The sequence below is a fragment of the Lithobates pipiens genome, unplaced genomic scaffold, assembly GCF_037356315.1.
Source record: "Lithobates pipiens isolate NorthernLeopardFrog02 unplaced genomic scaffold, aLitPip1_a1.2 Scaffold_18, whole genome shotgun sequence".
Classification (NCBI taxonomy): Eukaryota; Metazoa; Chordata; class Amphibia; order Anura; family Ranidae; genus Lithobates; species Lithobates pipiens.
Window position 1 is genome coordinate 582,260,984 of NW_027507758.1, and position 20,358 is coordinate 582,281,341.

General features: G+C 45.9%; 1 protein-coding gene across 5 annotated transcripts in view; it reads right to left on the reverse strand.

The window, feature by feature from the left end:
* The window catches only part of DTNB (dystrobrevin beta), a 239,843-nt gene that overhangs the window by 133,922 nt on the left and 85,563 nt on the right, over positions 1-20,358 (reverse strand). The gene's annotated exons all lie outside the window — the stretch shown is intronic.

A 20,358-nucleotide genomic window follows, 5' to 3' on the forward strand; every position in this document is an offset into this window, starting at 1 on the left:
CTTTCTAATGATGACCCCCAAGCCCAGTCCTGGATGCCAATCAGAAATCTTGCCGATTGGCGGATATGCAAACAGACATTATAAAAGAAATTCATTTTATTGGATTTTAATCTGTTTAAATCATTCTTAAAGTAAGGTCCAGACTTTTTTTTTTCCACAGTTCTTTTTCATAGCTAGTCTGTCCACTAACCAATGCAGAGGTTTTAAAAAACACGTGTAAAGCAGAAGATATGCAGAAAACAAACCTCAACCTCTTACTAACTGCAATGTAAAAACTACAAAGCAGTGAGAATAAAATAGCGGCACGATGCAGTTTCAACCGCCCTATAGCAGATTTCCTGCTACAGAGCGGCCCGGCTGCGCAGGATGGCATATATATACGAGATCCTGCACTTCCGGTTATCAGGCGGCGCGATCCTGCACTTCCGGGTATCAGGTTCGCGTGAAGCATCCCAGCGGGTCCCGAGGACCCAGCGATCGTTCTGTACACAGGCACAGCGGCAATCTGCCTATGTAAACGAGGCAGATTGCCGTTCTGTCAGTACAGAAGGCATGGATCCTGTGTTTCTGTAATGCAGGAACACTGATCCATTCCTTCCCCTAGGAAAAAGCACCTCCCTCACTACACTAAAACACCAGCTAGGCACACAGTTAACCCTTTGATCACCCTAGAAGTTAACCCCTTCCCAGCCAGTGTCATTAGTACAGTGACGGTGTATATTTTTAGAACTGATCACTGTATTTCTGTCACTGGTTGCCAAAAAAGTTTCAAAAGTGTAACTTAGGTGTTGGATTGTCTGCCGCAATATCGCAGTCCCAAGAGGAAAAGCTGGCAACTCCATGTCCATATGTAAAAGCTTATTGGTACATGTAAAAAGATACAAGGTTGACGCATTTCGGCACACCACCTTCGTCACCAAGGCAGTGTGCCGAAACGTGTCAGAACTTGTATATTTTAACCAGATACATGGGCTGTGTTATCCCAAAAATATGTAGCAGAACACACATTGGCCTAAATTTATGAAGCTATTTGGATTTAGTTTTTTTTTTTATGTTTTATAGCAGAAAGTAAAAAAAAAATGCTGAAAATTAGATTTTTTTACATTTTTTGATTGGATGGGTTTTAGAGCAAAAAGTAAAAAAACATTTTTTTTTTAAATAACATTGTCTGTCATTTTTTTTATTAAAGCTCAAAAAATAAAAAAAACTGAGGAGATCAAATACCACCAAAAGAAAGCTATATTTTTGGGGAAAAAAAACAAGACCGCGCAATTGTGAGTTAAATTAATGCAGTCCCGTATCGCAAAAAAATTACCTGGTCACGAAGGGGGGTAAATCTTCCGGAGCTGAAGTACTACACAAAAGGGAATGCAAAAATGAAAAAAATCCCTGATCCAGCAAGGTATCAGCTGTGCAGCTTGTATAAGATGCACAGATTTTCAGAAATTCCTGCAGGCCAGGCCCTCCATATGCTGTAAAATCTGCATTGCATCCTATTGAGAGTTGGTACACTTTATGTGCCAGTCCACACACAACTGATAAAGGAGGATGCTGGAGATTCCTATACTTGAGTTATCAGTTCTGTGCACCATTTCAAGGGGTCCAGCTGTTCCCCAGCTCACAAAAATAGTTTTTATTAAAACACAAGTGCTGCCAAAGTTTAAAAAACGCATCAATCAGGATAAGTGCCATAACTTACAGTCAGTAGGATGTGTACCATGTGCTGATGCCCCTTCTATTAGCTGAAATCCTTCTCTGTCCATGCCCTGCCAAGGTAATCTTCCAGTGTGTGGGGAGGTAAATAGAACGAATGGGCTGTCACATCACAGGCGTGCATCAAGAATACAAACAAACGGCAATTGCCCCAACCTTTAACTGGCCTGAATAGCAAGGATCACATGGAAGGGCGAATCATGTCAAACAAAGAAAAATTCCCAGCTCGACTTACTTAGTGTTTGTACACATTTGCACATTTGAAAAATACACATGTAAGCTATGGGGACTGCAACAAGGCACCCCAGTATTATCTGCAGTCCTAACTAAATTTTGAGAGCCTTCAAAGTAGGAACACATACACTATATTGTCAACAGTATTGGGACGCCTGTCTTTACATGCATAAGAACTTTAATGGCATTCCAGTCTTAGTCTGTAGGGTTCAATATTGGGTTGCCCCCCCCCCACCCCCTTAGCACCTATAAGAGCTTCAACTCTTCTGGGAAGGCTGTCCAGGAGGTTTAGGAGTGTGTCTATGGGAAGGTTTGACCATTCTTTTATAAGTGCATTTGTGAAGACAGGCACTGATGTGGACGAGAAGGCCTGGCTCGCAGTCTCCACTCTAATCAATCCCAAAGGTTGAGGGTTGAGGTCAGGGCATTGTGCAGGCTGTAATAATATGCCCAAACCATTGTGACTGATATACTCTGCTATTGCAGTATACAGTAGCCTAAATATACAACTATAAAAGAATGCTTAGATGCTGTGTGTGTATATATAAATATATATATAAAATCATTGTGGGCTGGTTTGTCCTTCTCTGTTCTGTAGGCCATGGAACAGAATTCATGACTTATGACTCATAACCAGATGGCCTGTTGACCCATGTTAACTTATGATAATGTATCTTAACCACTTCAGCCCCGGACGATTTTACCCCTTTCCTTAACAAAATCAAAATATAAAATCTGCGCTTAGTAAAAAATATTACAATGAAGAAAATTATTTAAAAAAACAGCAGCTGAACACAATAACCCAGATACTAGGCCTAAGTAACAAAAATGTGAATAACAGTGCAGCGCTTGCTATTGAATAAATTTACATATAACTAAATACAGTAAAATAAATTTTCATGAAAAACCTTAGTGTTAGTGATTCCGAAAACTGAACATCAGTGAACATCAGTGATGAGAGATATTATGCAAAAAGTTATTTAGTCGTTAAACCAAAAAAATTTCCAAAAAATTATTAATGCAAAAAAGTGTATTTGCCAAAAATTGTTGCTAAAAAAACAAACAAAAGACAAAACAAAAACAATCAAAGAAAGTCCCCTGCCTTGAATATGTGAAAGTGACGAATATGTGAAAATAGCACGAAGTGTAAGCGTATCTACCCGACGATCGTTTCGTCACAATATGACGTCATCAGGGGTACTGATGACGTCATATTGTGACGAAACGATCGTCGGGTAGATACGCTTACACTTCGTGCTATTTTTATCTGCTCGTCTTATACTTTTGCTAGCAAAACCGTTTTTTATGTTACGACTAATTTTATGCGACTCCATTGAGTCATTCGTAGTTTCCAACATGTATTTGGTTGAGAAATAAATTCCACGTGTTTGAAACTTTATCACACGATTGGGCGTGCTTTATCTTTTTTTTATCCATTCGATGATACGACACCTTGAGACTTCCGAATAGACCGGAACGGACTTCGATTACGGAACACCCGAAGGTGTGGGCTGTGTTTTACCTTCCCGCCCGGAAAGAGGATTCGAGTCGTCCGGGTGACTGTGGAGCGCCCGAGGAACCGTCTCGACCGATTCGAATCGTTTGGGAATTCGTATCTGCGCACATTATTAGATGTTCTGGTAAGCCTGCATTACTTACTTGAGTTGCTGCTGTGAAAAAGTTTACGGGGTCAAGCACCTTCACCTGAGATACACGGGATCAACTTCATTTTTTGTTCACCCATATCTCATATGATCAATCAATTTTATTTTTTGTTCACCGATAAATAATTATCTTCACGTGTATGGGACCTTGAAAAGTCACTTTCACATATTCAAGGCAGGGGACTTTCTTTGATTGTTTTTGTTTTGTCTTTTGTTTGTTTTTTTAGCAACAATTTTTGGCAAATACACTTTTTTGCATTAATAATTTTTTGGAAATTTTTTTGGTTTAACGACTAAATAACTTTTTGCATAATATCTCTCATCACTGATGTTCACTGATGTTCAGTTTTCGGAATCACTAACACTAAGGTTTTTCATGAAAATTTATTTTACTGTATTTAGTTATATGTAAATTTATTCAATAGCAAGCGCTGCACTGTTATTCACATTTTTGTTACCCCTTTCCTTACCAGAGCACTTTTTTCCCACAAATAGAGCTTTCTTTTGGTGGTATTTGATTACCTCTGCGGTTTTTATTTTTTGCGCTATAAACAAAAGAAGAGCGACAATTTTGAAAAAAAAAAAAAACACAATATTTTTTACTTTTTGCTATAACAAATATCCCATTTAAAAAAAACAAAAAAAAAAACAAATTTTTCCCTCAGTTTAGGCCGATACGTATTCTTCTGCATATTTTTAGTAAAATCGCAATAAGCGTATATTGACTGGTTTGTGCAAAAGTTATAGCGTCTACAAAATAGGGGATAGATTTATGGCATTTTTTTTTTTTTTTTTACTAGTAATGGCGGCAATCTGCATTTTTTTTCGTGACTGCGACATTGTGACGGACATATCGGACACTTTTGACACATTTTTGGGACCATTCACATTTACACAGCGATCGGTGCTATAAAATTGCACTGATTACTGTGTAAATGTGACTGGCAGGGAAGGGGTTAACACCAGGGGGCGCTGCAGGGGTTAATTATGTTCCCTGGGAGTGATTCTAACTGTGGGGGGAGGAGACCGATCGGTGTTCCTCTGTACTGGGAACACATCATCGGTCTCCTCTCCACTGACAGGACGTGGATCTGTTTGTTTACATACACAGATCCACGGTCCTGCTGTGTTCCCGGGCAATCGCGGGTGCCCGGCGGACATCGCGGCTGCCGGGCACACGCACCGGATCCCGAGCGACGCCGTGGGCGCACGCCCCCTAGGCGGTCGGGAATGGGAGGACATCATATGATGCCCGCTCAGGATGGGAGATCCCATCTGCAGGCGTCATATTACTATGGGTGGGTAGGGAAGTGGTTAAAGGGTCACCGACTTGTATACCATATAACTATATATTTCTATACAAACACATCATTTATTAACCACTCCCCCCCCCCCCCCCATCTTTCTATTGGTATGTTGAACCATATATAAGCTGCAACACTCCTAATAAAGGCAGACATTTCTCAAATGCACAACCTGCCTCTCGTTTTCATTCGGTGTCTCCAGATATCGGAAGGTCCTTTTGGTGTACCTAATAGACGGGTGGTCATCCAGAATACCTACTATTTCCTTTCACAGGCCAGTCAAGTTCCTCCACCCCAAACTCACTCATCCATGTCTTTATGGACCTTGCTTTATGCACTGGTCCAAATCATTTGGTGGAGGGGGGATTATGGTGTGGGGTTGTGTTTCAGTGGTTGGGCTTGGCCCCTTGGTTCCAGTGAAGGGAACTCTTAAGGTGTCAGCATATCAAGACATTTTGGGCAATTTCATGCTCCCAACTCTGTGGGAACAGTTTGATGATGGTCCCTTCATGTTCCAACATGGCTACGCATCAGGGCACAAAGGAAGGTCCATAAAGACATGGATGAGCGAGTATGGGGTAGAGAAACATGACTGGCCTGACAATATAGTGCAGGGCTCGACAAACCCCAGGCGCCAGGTCGCCAATGCGACCAGAAATCGCGACCTGGCGCCTAAGCTGCCACCAGCCCACTCACTATCGATGCCCCAGACATGCAGCAGCATTAACACTGACTGCCTCCCTCCTCCCTCCTTCACACTCTGCAGCACCGCGCTGTGTGTGAAACTGACACGCAATGGAGAGAGGAGGATCTGTCAGCCTTATGTCGGGGTGGGCGGGACCCGGCCGGGGTGGGGGCGGGACCTAGCAAGCTATCAAACACCAGCCAATGGGATCTGGGCGGGCCGCTACGTGTATGTGGCCCGCCCCTTTTCCTAAGCAGTCCAATCGTTGGCTGGTGTTTGATAGCTGCTGAGTCCCGCCCACCCCGGCCGGGTCCCACCCACCCTGACATCAGGCTGAAATCTGACATATCCACCTCTCTGTTACTTGTCAGTTTCACACCCGGCAGGGTCCCGCCAGCTCCTCTGTTACATTTCAGTAACAGAGTGCTCCGTGTGAAACCTGCCAGTGCCAATCAGTGCCACCGCCAATCAGTGCCACCTGCCACCAATCAGTGCCACCTGCTAGTGCCAACCAGTGCCACCTCCAATCAATACCACCTGCAACCAACCAGTGCCATCTGCCACCGCCAATCAGTGCCAGCGCCAACCAGTGCCACCTGCCAGCGCCAACCAGTGCCGCCTGCCAGTGCCACCGCCAATCAGTGCCACCTGCTAGTGCCAACCAGTGCCACCGCCAATCAATACCACCTGCCACCGCCAATCAGTGCCACCTGCCACCGCCAATCAGTGCCACCTGCCACCGCCAATCAGTGCCAGTGCCAACCAGTGCCACCTGCCAGCGCCAACCAGTGCCACCTGCCAGTGCCACCGCCAATCAGTGCCACCTGCTAGTGCCAACCAGTGCCACTGCCAATCAATACCACCTGCCACCGCCAATCAGTGCCACCTGCCACCGCCAATCAGTGCCAACCAGTGCCACCTGCCAGTGCCAACCAGTGCCACCTGCCAGTGCCAACCAGTGCCACCTGCCAGTGCCACCACCAATCAGTGCCATCTGCCAGCGGCAACCAGTGCCATCTGCCACCGCCAATCAGTGCCACCGCCAATCAGTGCCACCTGCCACCACAAATCAGTACCACCTGCTAGTGCCAACCAGTGCCACCGCCAATCAATACCACCTGCAACCACCACCCAGTGCCACCTGCCACCACCCAGTGCCAATCAGTGCCACCTGTCAGTGCCACCTGCCAGTGCCGAGTGCCACCGCCAATCAGTGCCACCTGCCACCGCCAACCAGTGCCACCTGCCACCGCCAACCAGTGCCACCTGCCACCACCTACCAATGCCACCACCAACCAGTGCCACCTGCCAATGCCAACCAGTGCCACTGCCAATCAGTGCCATCTGATTGGCAGTGGGCGGTCGGCATTCCTTCGAGAGCGATCCGGGATGAGGGGGCGGCCATTCATTCATGGCCACCCCCTCGCGATCGCTCCCGACGAATAGGAATCCCCCGTGACATCACTTCCTCTCCTGTAAGTGAAACACAGGTGAGGAAGTGATGTATTCTCTCCTCCGTGTCGGTATTTTTCGTTCCGACACGGAGGAGAGCGGATCGGTGAGTTGCACCAACACTCTACACACACAGTAGAACATGCCAGGCACACTCACACCCCCCCTTTACCCCCCGATCACCCCCCCAATTACCCCTGCCCCCCAGTCACAGTGACACCAATGTCATTTTTTTTTTTTTTTTTGCATTGGTGTCATTTGTGACTGTAATAACTGTTAGGGCAGTTAGAGTTAGCCCCCTTTAGTTCTAATGTACCCCCCTAACCCCCCCAATAAAGGTTTAACCCCGTGATCACCCCCCGTCGCCAGTGTCACTAAGGCTGGGTTCACATTGCAGCGGTTTATGAGAACGAATGTGATTCGCACCGCACTGCAGTGCAAATCACATCCGATCTCTGTGCGATTCGAGTTCAGCCATTCGCCGCACCCGCCGCAAATTCGCACGGGACCCTTTTTTTGGCCCGCAGCAGAATCGGATCGCATGGGTGTTCACACCATGCGATCCGAGTTTGCAGATCGCACTGCGATATGCGAACTGATCTGGGGGTGTCAGTAACATTTCACTGACACTCCCAACAGTTCGCATAGGGCAGTGTGAACTGCCGCCGGGAGGCATGCGATGCGGGAACCCGCCGCGGATTCGCGGCGTTTCCGCATCGCTCCAGTGTGAACCCAGCCTAATAAGCGATCATTTTTCTGATCGCCGTATTAGTGTCACAGGTGACGCTAGTTAGGCAGGTAGGTATTTAGGTTCGCCGCAGCTTTTTATAGCGCCAGGGACCCCCATATACTACCGCATAAAGCCCCCTGATTGCCCCCTAGTTAACCCTTTCACCAGTGATCACCATATAACTGTTACAGGTGACGCTGGTTGGTTAGTTATTTTTTTATAGTTTCAGGGCACCCGCCATTTATTACCTAATAAAGGTTTAACCCCCTGATCACCCGGCGGGTGTCATTTGTGACTAATAACTGTTAGGGCAGTTAGGGTTAGCCCCCTTTAGTTCTAAGGTACCCCCCTAACCCCCCCAATAAAGGTTTAACCCCGTGATCACCCCCCGTCGCCAGTGTCACTAAGGCTGGGTTCACATTGCAGCGGTTTATGAGAACGGATGTGATTCGCACCGCACTGCAGTGCAAATCACATCCGATCTCTGTGCGATTCGAGTTCAGCCATTCGCCGCACCCGCCACACCCGCCGCACCCGCCGCAAATTCGCACGGGACCCTTTTTTTGGCCCGCAGCAGAATCGGATCGCATGGGTGTTCACACCATGCGATCCGAGTTTGCAGATCGCACTGCGATATGCGAACTGATCTGGGGGTGTCAGTAACATTTCACTGACACTCCCAGCAGTTCGCATAGGGCAGTGTGAACTGCCGCCGGGAGGCATGCGATGCGGGAACCCGCCGCGCATTCGTGGCGTTCCCGCATCGCTCCAGTGTGAACCCAGCCTAATAAGCGATCGTTTTTCTGATCGCTGTATTAGTGTCACAGGTGACGCTAGTTAGGCAGGTAGGTATTTAGGTTCGCCGCAGCTTTTTATAGCGCCAGGGACCCCCATATACTACCGCATAAAGCCCCCTGATTGCCCCCTAGTTAACCCTTTCACCAGTGATCACCATATAACTGTTACAGGTGACGCTGGTTGGTTAGTTATTTTTTTATAGTTTCAGGGCACCCGCCATTTATTACCTAGTCTCACTAGTGTACCCCTAAATTTAGGGGTGTCTACTTTCCAAAATGGGGTCATTTGGGGGGGGTTTGTGCCATCTTGGCATTTTATGGCCTTCAAAACTGTAACGCCCTTAGAAAGCCTGAAGGCGGTGCTTGGTTTTCGGGGCCCCGTACGCGGCTAGGCTCCCAAAAAGTCCCACATATGTGGTATCCCCGTACTCAGGAGAAGCAGCAGAATTTATTTTGGGGTGTCATTTCACATATGCCCATGGCATGCATGAGCAATATATCATTTAGTGACAACTTTGTGAAAAAAAAAAAAAAAAAAAAAAGTTTGTAATTTTCCCGCAACTTGTGGCAAAATATAAAATATTCCATGAACTCAACATGCCTCTCAGCAAATAGCTTGGGGTGTCTACTTTCTAAAATGGGGTCATTTGTGGGGATTTTGTGCCATCTTGGCATTTTATGGCCTTCAAAACTGTAATAGGTAGTGAGAAGTGAACTCAAAAATTTACGCCCTTAGAAAGCCTGAAGGCGGTGCTTGGTTTTCGGGGCCCCGTACGCGGCTAGGCTCCCAAAAAGTCCCACATATGTGGTATCCCCGTACTCAGGAGAAGCAGCAGAATTTATTTTGGGGTGTCATTTCACATACGCCCATAGCATGTGTGAGCAATATATCATTTAGTGACAACTTTGTGTAAAAAAAAAAAAATATTTTTTTTTTTGTCATTATTCAATCGCTTGAGGCAAAAAAATAAAATATTCAATGGGCTCAACATGCCTCTTATCAATTTCCTTAGGGGGTCTACTTTCCAAAATGGGGTCATTTGGGGGGGTTTTGTACTGCCCTGCCATTTTAGCACCTCAAGAAATGAGATAGGCAGTCGTAAACTAAAAGCTGCGTAAATTCCAGAAAATTTACCTTAGTTTGTAGATGTGACAACTTTTGCGCAAACCAATAAATATACAATTATTGACTTTTTTTTTACCAAAGACATGTGGCTGAATACATTTTGGCCTAAATGTATGACTAAAATTGAGTTTATTGGATTTTTCTAATAACAAAAAGTAGAAAATATCATTTTTTTTCAAAATTTGCGGTCTTTTTACGTTTATATCGCAAAAAATAAAAATCGCAGAGGCAATCAAATACCATCAAAAGAAAGCTCTATTTGTGGGAAGAAAAGGACGCAAATTTTGTTTGGGTACAACATTGCATGACCGCGCAATTACCAGTTAAAGCAGCGCAGTGCCAAAGTGTAAAAAGACCTCTGGTCATTTACCAGCAAAATGGTCCGGTCTGAAAGTGGTTAAGATAAAAATAACCTTCTGTTTGCAGTAGCCCCCCTCATACTTACCTGATCCCATCTCTATCCAGCGATGTTGCAGGAGTGCCTCAGCTGCCCAAGACTCTCCCTCCTCTTTGGCTGAGAGGGCAGCGTGGTGCCATTGGCTCCCACTGCTGTTAATCAAGTTCGGTGAGCCAATGAGGAGAGACTGGGGGCAGGGCTGGGCTGCGACTCCATGTCTGAATGGACACAGGGAGCTGCGGCTCAGCTAGGGTGCCCTTGTAGGAAGCTGCTTGCTGTGGGGGCAGGAGGGAGGGGCCAGGAGCACCGAAGAGGAACCCAAGAAGAGGCGGATATGGGTTGCTCTGTGCAAAACCACTACACAGAGCAGGCAAGTAGAACATGTTTTTTTTTTTTTTGTTAAAAACAATAAACAAAACTTTATAAACACTTTAAGACTCCTGTGATGTAGGACATAATTTGCCTAGGCAAGAAACCAGGAAGTAACTAAAGAAATGTAAAAAAAAGTTAAAAACAAACAAACATGATATAGTTTCCTATTTACTAATGCTAGCAGCACAAGGACTAAAACCACTCACTGTTGATTGAGAGAGTGAAGTTACGCTTTAAACGCATTTACAGTGTACAGCTTGTATAACAGTGTAAATTTTCTCTCCCCTCAAAATAACTCAACACACAGCCATTAATGTCTAAACCGCTGGCAACAAAAGTGAGTACACCCCTAAGTGAAAATGTCCAAATTCGGCCCAATTAGCCATTTTCCCTTCTCGGTGTCATGTGACTCCTTAGTGTTACAAGGTCTCAAGTTCAACATGGCACCTTATGGCAAAGAACTCTCTGAGGATCTGAAAAAAAGAATTGTTGCTCTACATAAAGATGGCCTAGGCTATAAGAAGATTGTCATGACCCTGAAACTGAGCTGCAGCACAGTGGCCAAGACCAAACAGCAGTTTAACAGGACAGGTTCCACTCACAACAGGCCTCGCCGTTGTCGACCAAAGAAGTTGAGTGCACGTGCTCAGCGTCATATCCAGAGGTTGTCTTTGGGAAATAGACATATGAGTGCTGCCAGCATTGCTGCAGAGGTTGAAGAAGTGGGGATCAGCCTGTCAGTGCTCAGATCATACGCCACACACTGCATCAAATTGGCCTGCATGGCTGTTGTCCCAGAAGAAAGCCTCTTCTAATGATGATGCACAAGAAAGCCCTCAGTTTGCTGAAGACAAGCAGACTAAGGACATGGATTACTAGAACCATGTTCTGTGGTTTGATGAGACCAAGATAAACTTATTTGGTTCAGATGGTGTCAAGCATGTGGGGCGGCAACCAGGTGAGGAGTACAAAGACAAGTGTGCCTTGCCTATAGTCAAGCATGGTGGTGGGAGTGTCACGGTCTGGAGCTGCATGAGTGCTGCTGGCACTTGGGAGCTACAGTTCATTGAAGGAACCATGAATGCCAACATGTACTGTGACATACTGAAGCAGAGCATGATCCCCTCCCTTCGGAGACTGGGCCGCAGGGCAGTATTCCAACATGATAACGATCCCAAACACACCTCCAAGACGACCACTGCTTGCTAAAGAAGCTGAGGGTAAAGAAGATGGACTGGCCAAGCATGTCTCCAGACCTAAACCCTATTGAGCATCTGTGGGGCATCCTCAAACGGAAGGTGGAGGAGCGCAAGGTCTCCAACATCCAGCAGCTCCATGATGTAATCATGGAGGAGTAAAAGAGGACTCCGGTGGCAAACTGTGAAGCTCTGGTGAACTCCATGCCCAAGAGGGTTAAGGCAGTGCTGGAAAATAGTGATGGCCACACAAAATAGTGACACTGGGCCCAATTTGGACAGTTTCACTTAGGGGTGTACTCACTTTTGTTGCCAGCGGTTTAGACATTAATGGCTGTGTGTTGAGTTATTTTGAGGGGACAGCAAATTTACACCATTATACAAGCCGTGCAATCACTACTTTACATTGTAGCAAAGTATCATTTCTTCAGTGTTTTCACATGAAAAGATATAATAAAATATTTACAAAAATGTTAAGGGTGTACTCACTTTTGTGAGCTACTGTATATATAAATCAGAGTTACCTCTAACATCAGAGCCCCCCCCCCCCATATCAGAGGCCTCCCCATCACACAAAAGCCTCTCCTCAATCACACTAGCGCCCTCCCCTTCACATAGTTTGTACCACCCCCTCCCCTTTAAATCTTCACCATGGCTGCAGCAACATGGCAGAAGGTGGTACTGTGGAAGCAAGCAGACCTTTCATCCATCACGCCCGCCCTGGAAGACAGCATCTGTTCCCATAGTGTGGTGGCCGGCTGCCAGCACCATAGCAAGGAATACTGGTTGTCCCCTCTGCTCCACGGGAAATAACAATGCCATGTAGCAGATTAGGACAGGGCACAGTGCAGCCATCACTAAAACTGTGTGGTGTCCCAGAGCCCTTCCTCTTCCTGATATCAATGACAGGAATCCCCACTTTGTGCAGTGTGGGAGAGCATAGTGAGCCCCATCTCCCTTGTGATGTTCTTAGCCTGAAAAAGGAAAAACGAATGTAGCTCCGGCTCCTGACTGGTTTAAGTACCAGTCTAGCTGGATTGCGCTGGGTTCTCCTTGGCCACAGGTGCCGCTGTCACCGCTGGCAAGTGTGAGAAAGCAGTTTAGCTAGGCGTATTGAGTGCCATTCTTTCTCGGAACCAGCCCCGTGGGTGTGTGATCCCGCTGTGCATTCTGGGAAAGGGTATTTAAGGTACTGAGATCATGCGCTTCTGATTTCCGGTCCAGAAGATCTTTCTGTCTGTTTGGTCCTGTTCCTCTTCCCGGGCCCCCATGGCCTGGGGTGCGGATCCATCCAATTCCGAGTCTCAGGGCTGGATAGCCCGAGGCAAAGTGACTGAGAGGAGAATTCAAAGGTGGTCCGATGCCGTCTCATCTGTGGAGAGGCCCAGCAACTGGAGAAGCACCCAGAGGCGGACTCTTCGGGAGAAGGCCATGCATAAGGCTGGCTTCTCAGAAGAAGTCTGGAGGCTCAGTTGAAGGACACCAAGTGGATCCACACTCATACGGTATCCCCGGACCAGCTGCAAGATACTGGTACCGTATGATAGCTCTCTAAATGTACTTACGTCCCTCAGTTACATTCAAGTCTGTGGCAGAGACTTTTGCTTTACTTAAACACTCCATCGGCTTCTAGGCCCGGTGAGAGGAGGTCTATCCGGTGGCTGTGACAATCCAGTTGTGAAACAATAATTCTCTGGATTTCTGTTGTGAGAGACTTCCTACTATTTTTTGCAGTTCCAAAAACTACCTGAACTCCATTCCTAACCCTTTACCCTTCATTGAGAAGCTGTTACTTGTTTTTTTTTTCAAATAAATATCCCGAAAAAGAGGATCCAGTGCAAGTTTCTACTATTCTTTGGGCCATATACCTCAGGAAACCCCTAGACGCACACGAGATCAAGAAGCTAACGGTAAGCCCAATAAAACCAGCAGCTTCTTTGGGGGGTTAGTGCTACACTAATGTAGCCACCACATCGAAGGACGGCAATATATTATATAAAAATATATAAGTTTAGGTGTTGGATTATATACTTCGACTCCCGTTTATTGCATGGTAGTAAAAGTATACATTTTCAAAGAGATCAGTTATTTGGGATTTGTATAATATTAGTAGTTCTTATTTCACTAAACTATGCTGTAGCAATTGTTATTTTCAGCTTTGTATGAAAAGAATGCTTGTTACAGCAAACACCAATCATTACAGTATTGTAAACTAAGCTCTCTGTGCTATAATAAAAACCTTGAAGTTCCCAAGGAGCACGTTACACGAGCAATGGCCCACAAACAAGAAAAGCACCCTTCACTAAGCCCTATAATGGGAGGCCTACTGCAGAGGATGAGTCAGCACACAATGGCCTCCACCCAGCGGATCAGCAAGGAGCGATCTCCCTCCCTGTCTATACAAGCGATACTGAGGGTATGTAACATCCTCAATGGGAGGTTGGAGGGGGGAACATTGTCTTTAGAACCTCAGACAATAGACTGTGTCCTTCAATCTGCAGGAATCTCGCTTTCAATAATAATCTAAACGCTCTCTGTTCTACAAAATATCAAAGGGCTTCTCTGATGAATGCATGAAAGTGCAGACACGTGGGGCTTACAAATAATAGATGTATCATCGCCTTCTGCGGCAAAAGAACACTGTGTTCTCAGATAGAAATATGGACCAAAATCAGCAACACGACTCATGACCATAATCTCGGTGACATGTGAAATTCAGAGGTAGTTTTATAAAAGGGACCTAGAATGTATGTATCACTTACAACTATTTACTCCCCTTAACAATACTTTTATTGGCTTTTCTCTCCAGAAAGTTGGAGCCATCTTTATTCAAAGATCATCCAGGGTCACCATCAACTTCTCGAACTTTAGATGCCGGCTCAGAAATGACACCTCTAAATCTTAAAGTCTGTGCAGTGTTTAGCTGTAGCCACTCACCTTGCGGCTTGATATAAAGTTACAGTGCCCTAAAAAAAGTATTCATACCCCTTGAAATTTTCAACATTTTGTGATGTTACAACCAAAAACGCAAATGTATTTTATTGGGATTTTATGTGATAGACCAACACAAAGTGGCACATAATTGTGAATTGGAAGGAAAATAAGAAATGGTTTTCAAAATTTTTTTACAAAAAAAATATGTGCCAAGTGTGGTGTGCATTTGTATTCAGCCTCCCGGAGGCCATACTTTGTAGAACCGCCTTTCACTGCAATTACAGCTCCAAGTTATATAGTTAAAGGGCCGTATACCTCGCCTTATTTGGCTGCAAAAGTTGATTTTGTCTCTGTAGAAGCTGGGTTGCACCTGACTGGTCTGCCATTGAGAGTGAAGATGAAGTGCAAAATAACACGATATGTTGAAAACTGGAATGACTTAAAACATGGGAAATGCCATTAAATGTATTGTGCCATGAAAACAGAAGTAGAATTTTTTTTTTTTATTATTGAAAAAGCCTATGGCATGCAAAACACACCCAAAAACTTCCACCCGGTGCCAAAAAAAGTGCACACACATCAAGAGTGAACACAAAAACGTCTACTGTCCTCCACAAGGAAGGACCTTACCCTGATCCCCCGGGGCGTTAGGGTCCAGACGGGGACAGAGGTACCATACATGGCCCATCTGGCCGAAACCAGACGACCGCCTTTCTCCGGAAGGTCTGCCGAAACAGACCCACCCAGGTACTTGGGTAGGGGCTCCCCCGAAGGAAGACCCCCCAAAGAGAGGGCGAACCAAGCCAGAAGGCCTATGTCCACCCTCCCACAAGACTTTCAGGGTTGGCCCGAGGACCGACACCCTACTCATCAAACATGCAGGTGACAACACAAAACGTGACAAAACACACACAGAAATAAAATAAATAAAGTGGGGAAGGGATAATGAAGAGGAGAGTGAAAAAGTGGCCATTGTGTAAAACAATGACCAGGCCCTCCGGCCAGGAATCAAAAATTCCTCTGGTCCTAGCCAAAAGGCCCAGCCCTAGAGGCAGGTGTGAAAAGATGTGTTATAGTGACGTGACCAAGGTGCCAAACATCAAAGTGATTAAATCGCAGTGAAAGTAAGGCACCCCTGAACTGCCACTTCAGGGGCACATCACCATAGGCCTTTCAACAAAAGCATCCCCGACCCCCCAGCCCAGACCACAGCAGCCCCCACCCCAGCCAGAAAGGCGTGGAGATCCAGGAGCTTAGTGAGAGCCCTTTGCCATCAGGCCTCACCCTCGCTCCCATCACTCCTACCTAATTACATTCGGGAAGTACTGGCCGGTGGGAGAAAGGGGAACCAACGTTCCCTTCCGAAAAACTGACCGGAGCTAAAGCTACCCCAATCCAGGCCAGAAGGCCAGTGTCCCTCCCCTGGCGCCAACCAGTGGTTCTCCATCCTCATCAGAAGGCCTCCCGGCTACGAACCGCTCCGGGTTACCTTCACATCAGCAGGTTTTGCATAGCAACCGCCACCCCTGCTCCACCTCGCCGTAGAACAGGGACGGAAGCAAGCGCCACCTCCTGGTAACTGATAAGAACCGATACTACACTTGATCTTAGCCAAAAGGAAAACAGAAGTAGAATTCCATAGTAAATACATTTACATAACATTACACATGAAAGCTGCTTTCATTACTAGCAATGGAAGGGGTTTGCTGGAGGAATCAACGACTTGGGGGTATCCATCTCATGTGTCCCTTGTAGCTCTCACTAGTCTTCCTGCTTATATCATGTCTTCTCCTACAGTTAGGTGAGGTCAGCAAGAAGAACCAATGAGAACTGCAAGGGACACAGGAGACAGGCGCCCACAGAAATTTTTGTTTTTCTGACTTCAGGGCACCAGTTTAGTGGGAAGGGTCACAGGAGAGGAAAGCATTCAAAAAGTGTGGCCTTGGTTATGTGGTTTGGTGGTTTTTTAAAAGATAGGGGTTTTTGCACTTTTTTGTGGTGTTCAGAGATGGTGTTCTTGGCTGTAACGAGTAGTTATTTGAGTTACTGTTGCCTTTCTATCATCTCAAACTAGTCTGCCCATATGAGTCCATGACAGGGTCACTTTAACATGTTAAAGACATTTTTAAAAGACAGGGTTTTTGTACTCATCTTAAAATCTTTGTCTTGAAGTCCATTGAGGGACACAAGAAACCTCCTGACACTGCAGCTCAAACAGCTGCCCAGAGAACCCAACACCTGAAGCTGGCATCACATGCGACCAAAACAACCACCTGGTCGAATTTAGAGCATGTTCAGGTAGCAGCCTTGCAGATCTGGGAAGCATTTGCTTGATACCAACAAGCCAAAGAAGCACTCACAGATCTAAGTAAGGTATACCTTACAGAAAAGGTGGGACCCAATTCCTGAGACCAAATAAGATTGGGTGATGGCCTGCCTAAGCCACCTAGAGCTGGTGGGAACTAAGCTGGTGCATCCTTTCATGGTCCACCTGAGATGAGAAACGGATTCACTCTTCCTGAAAAAAGCGATGGTTGATGGACTCAGACAGTCCAAACTACATCCAGACAATGGAGAGAAATGTCCTTTTGGTAAATTGGAGCCAGTCCACCTGCTCTCACCTATCCATCAGAATGCATGTGCCTCCACTGTGGGGACACTCATAAGTTAGTGTTCGGTACCACAGATACTGGGGTGCCTTGGCGGGGCTCTGTGGCTTACGCATGCATTTGCAAATGTGCGCAGACTAAACCCCTGTTTTTAACGCATATTGTTAGACAGGTTAATTGGTTGTCTGTGGGCTGGTGGTAAGTAAAGCTTGGTTTTTTCCTCGGTTTATCCTTGGGTTTGTTTGTAACTGAAGAACAATGTCCTGGTTGAAAGGCAGAGACTTCCTTACGTAGGAAGCAAGCCCTGGGCCTCAATACCACCTTCTCCTTAGGCAAAACCAATGAGGGTTCCTTGCAGGATAGGACTGCCAGTTCAGAAACTCACCTTACGGAGGTATTGGCTATTGTCAGTAAGAACACACACTGACTGGCCACTTTATTAGGTACATCTTGCTAGTACCAGGTTTTGCCTTTAGAACTGCCTTAATTCTTTGTGGCATAGATTCAAAAAATGTGTTGGAAGCATTATTTTGGTCCATATTGACATGATAGCATCGCAAAGTTGCTGCAGATTTGTGGGCTGCACATCCATGTTCCAAATCTCCCATTCCACCACATCCCAAAGGTCCTTTATTGGATTGAGACCTGGTGACTGTGAAGGTCATTGGAGTACAGTAAACTCATTGTCATGTTCAAGAAACTAGTTTAAGATGAATTGAGCTTTGTAACATAGTGCATTATCCTGCTGGAAAGGGCCTTCAGAAGATGGGTACACTGTAGTCATAAAAGAATGGACATGGTAAGCAACAATGCTCAGATAAGCAGTGGCATGTAAAAGATACTCAACTGCTACTAAGGGGCCCAAAGTGTGCCAAGAATAACCCCCACACCATTACACCACCACCAGCCTGAACCATTGATACAAGGCGGGATGAATTCTGACCCTACTATCTGAAAGTCAAAGCTGAAAGCGAGACTCATCAGACCAGGCAACGTTTTTCGTTTCTTCTGTTGTCCAATTTTGGTGAGCCTGTGCAAATTGTAGCCTCAGTTTCCTGTTCTTAGCTGACCGAAGTGGCACCTGGTGTGGCCATCTGCTGCTGTAACCCATCTGCTTCAAGATTTGATGTGTTGTGGTGTTCAGAGATGGTATTCTTAGCTGTAACGACTAGTTATTTGAGTTACTGTTGCCTATCATCTCAAACTAGTCTGCCCATTCTGCTCCGACATCAACAAGGCATTTTCCTCCACACAACTGCCTCACTGGATATTTTTTCTTTTTCAGACCATTCTCTATAAACCCAAGAGATGGTTGTGCATGAAAATCCCAGTAGATCAGCAGTTTTTTTAAACATTCAGAGCGGCCTGTCTGGCACCACCCATGCCATGTTCAAAGTCACTTAAATCACCTTTCTTCCTCATTCTGATGCTCGGTTTGAACTTCAGCAAGTTGTCTTCACCGCATCTAGATGCCTAAATGCATGGAGTTGCTGCCATCTGATTGGCCGATTAGCAATTTGTATTATTATAATAAAGTGGCCGGTGAATTTATATCTCTTAGGCCTTTTCACACGGATGCTCCAGAGACCTCTATGGAGCGTCGGATGTCAGCGGTGACATGTCTACTGACATCTGACCCGCTCCGATCCGAAAAAAAATGTGACGGAGGAAAAATTTTTCCATCCGCCTGCGGATTGGGCGACGACGGACTCTGCGGTCCATCGTCATCCGATCTCCCATAGAGGAGAGCGGCGCTCTGACAGGTCCGTCCCCGCGCAGTGTGCAGAGACGGACCTGTCATCTTCCTGTTCAGCGGGGATCAATGGAGCGATCCCCGACGAGCAAGCGGATGTCACACGGGACGGATCCGTGATGATCCGCCCCGTGTGAAAGAGGCCTAATGGTTTTAAACTGTGGTGTCTGAAGCACAGAAACAAAGATGTTGATCCTACAAAGCCACAGGAGAAAGGACAGAGTAAGGTTCTCAGGGAACCACTCGCACACAGATATTAACAAAAAAAGTGAGGCCAACAGTCTCTGAAACAGAAAAGAGCGAGTCAAAAACCTGACCTTTGATAGAGCCGAGAGCCAAATGATGGTCCTGACACAGCTACAAGGAAAAGGTTGGTTCTATGGAAGGACTCCTGGGGTGAAAGCCCCAAGATTTGCACCAAGTGAGGTATGCTTTCTATGCCCAAAAGACCTTGCAGTGAGGTATGCCTTCTATGCCCAAAAGACCTTGCAGTGAGGTATGCCTTCTATGCCCAAAAGACCTTGCAGTGAGGTATGCCTTCTATGCCCATAGACCTTGCAGGAAGTAGACTTTCTATCTTTTAGCATCATAGAAATCATAGACTCAGATATCCCTGTCCCTCAGAACCTGGCCTTCAACAGCCATGCCATTTAAACCAGTCACTGTGACTTCTGCATGATGAGCAGGAGGGAACGCATGTTCCCCCCGATCTACACTGCAGCAGTGTGAACAGGAAATGCTCAGATCTGAGCATTTCTGGTTCAGAGCTGCTGAATTTCAGCTAGAAAAACAGGTGCACATGTGGAGCAGAGGGCAAGGGAGACATAGGGGGTCTAACAGACCCCTCATGTCATCATAAGGAGAACCTGTCGCCAGACAGCGATGTCATATAGGGACTTGTTAGCCCCTGGATCACCCCGCTCACTCATGTCAACTAAAACATTCACGTTGAATCCAATATTTGCAGTTAAATCTGAACTGATGACCTGTAAAGTCATTTAAGGCTTCATGTACACTAACCTCCCCTGGACACCAGCCATGGAAAAACGCTAAACACTGCAAAAACGCATGTACAGTACCACACAAGTTTTTGCCGCGGTCAGCTGTCTTTGGCCAAAAAACTCCTCCCCTAAAACGCGGCTTGCTCCTAAACTCTGCTAAAAGCCTACGTGGACACATAGCCTTTTATATAGTTGTGTTTAGGGGCTTTGGCAAAAAAATGCCAGAAGCTCCTAAACATGGAGTTTAGGAGCAGCCAGTGTACATCAAGCATAAAGCTTCACCTATGGATTGTACTGCAGTTTTGAGGCAGGACACATTTGGTAACTGTGTATGCAATAAAACCTCATCTTTTTGTACAAAAAAAAAGAAAATACATGTAAAATACATTTT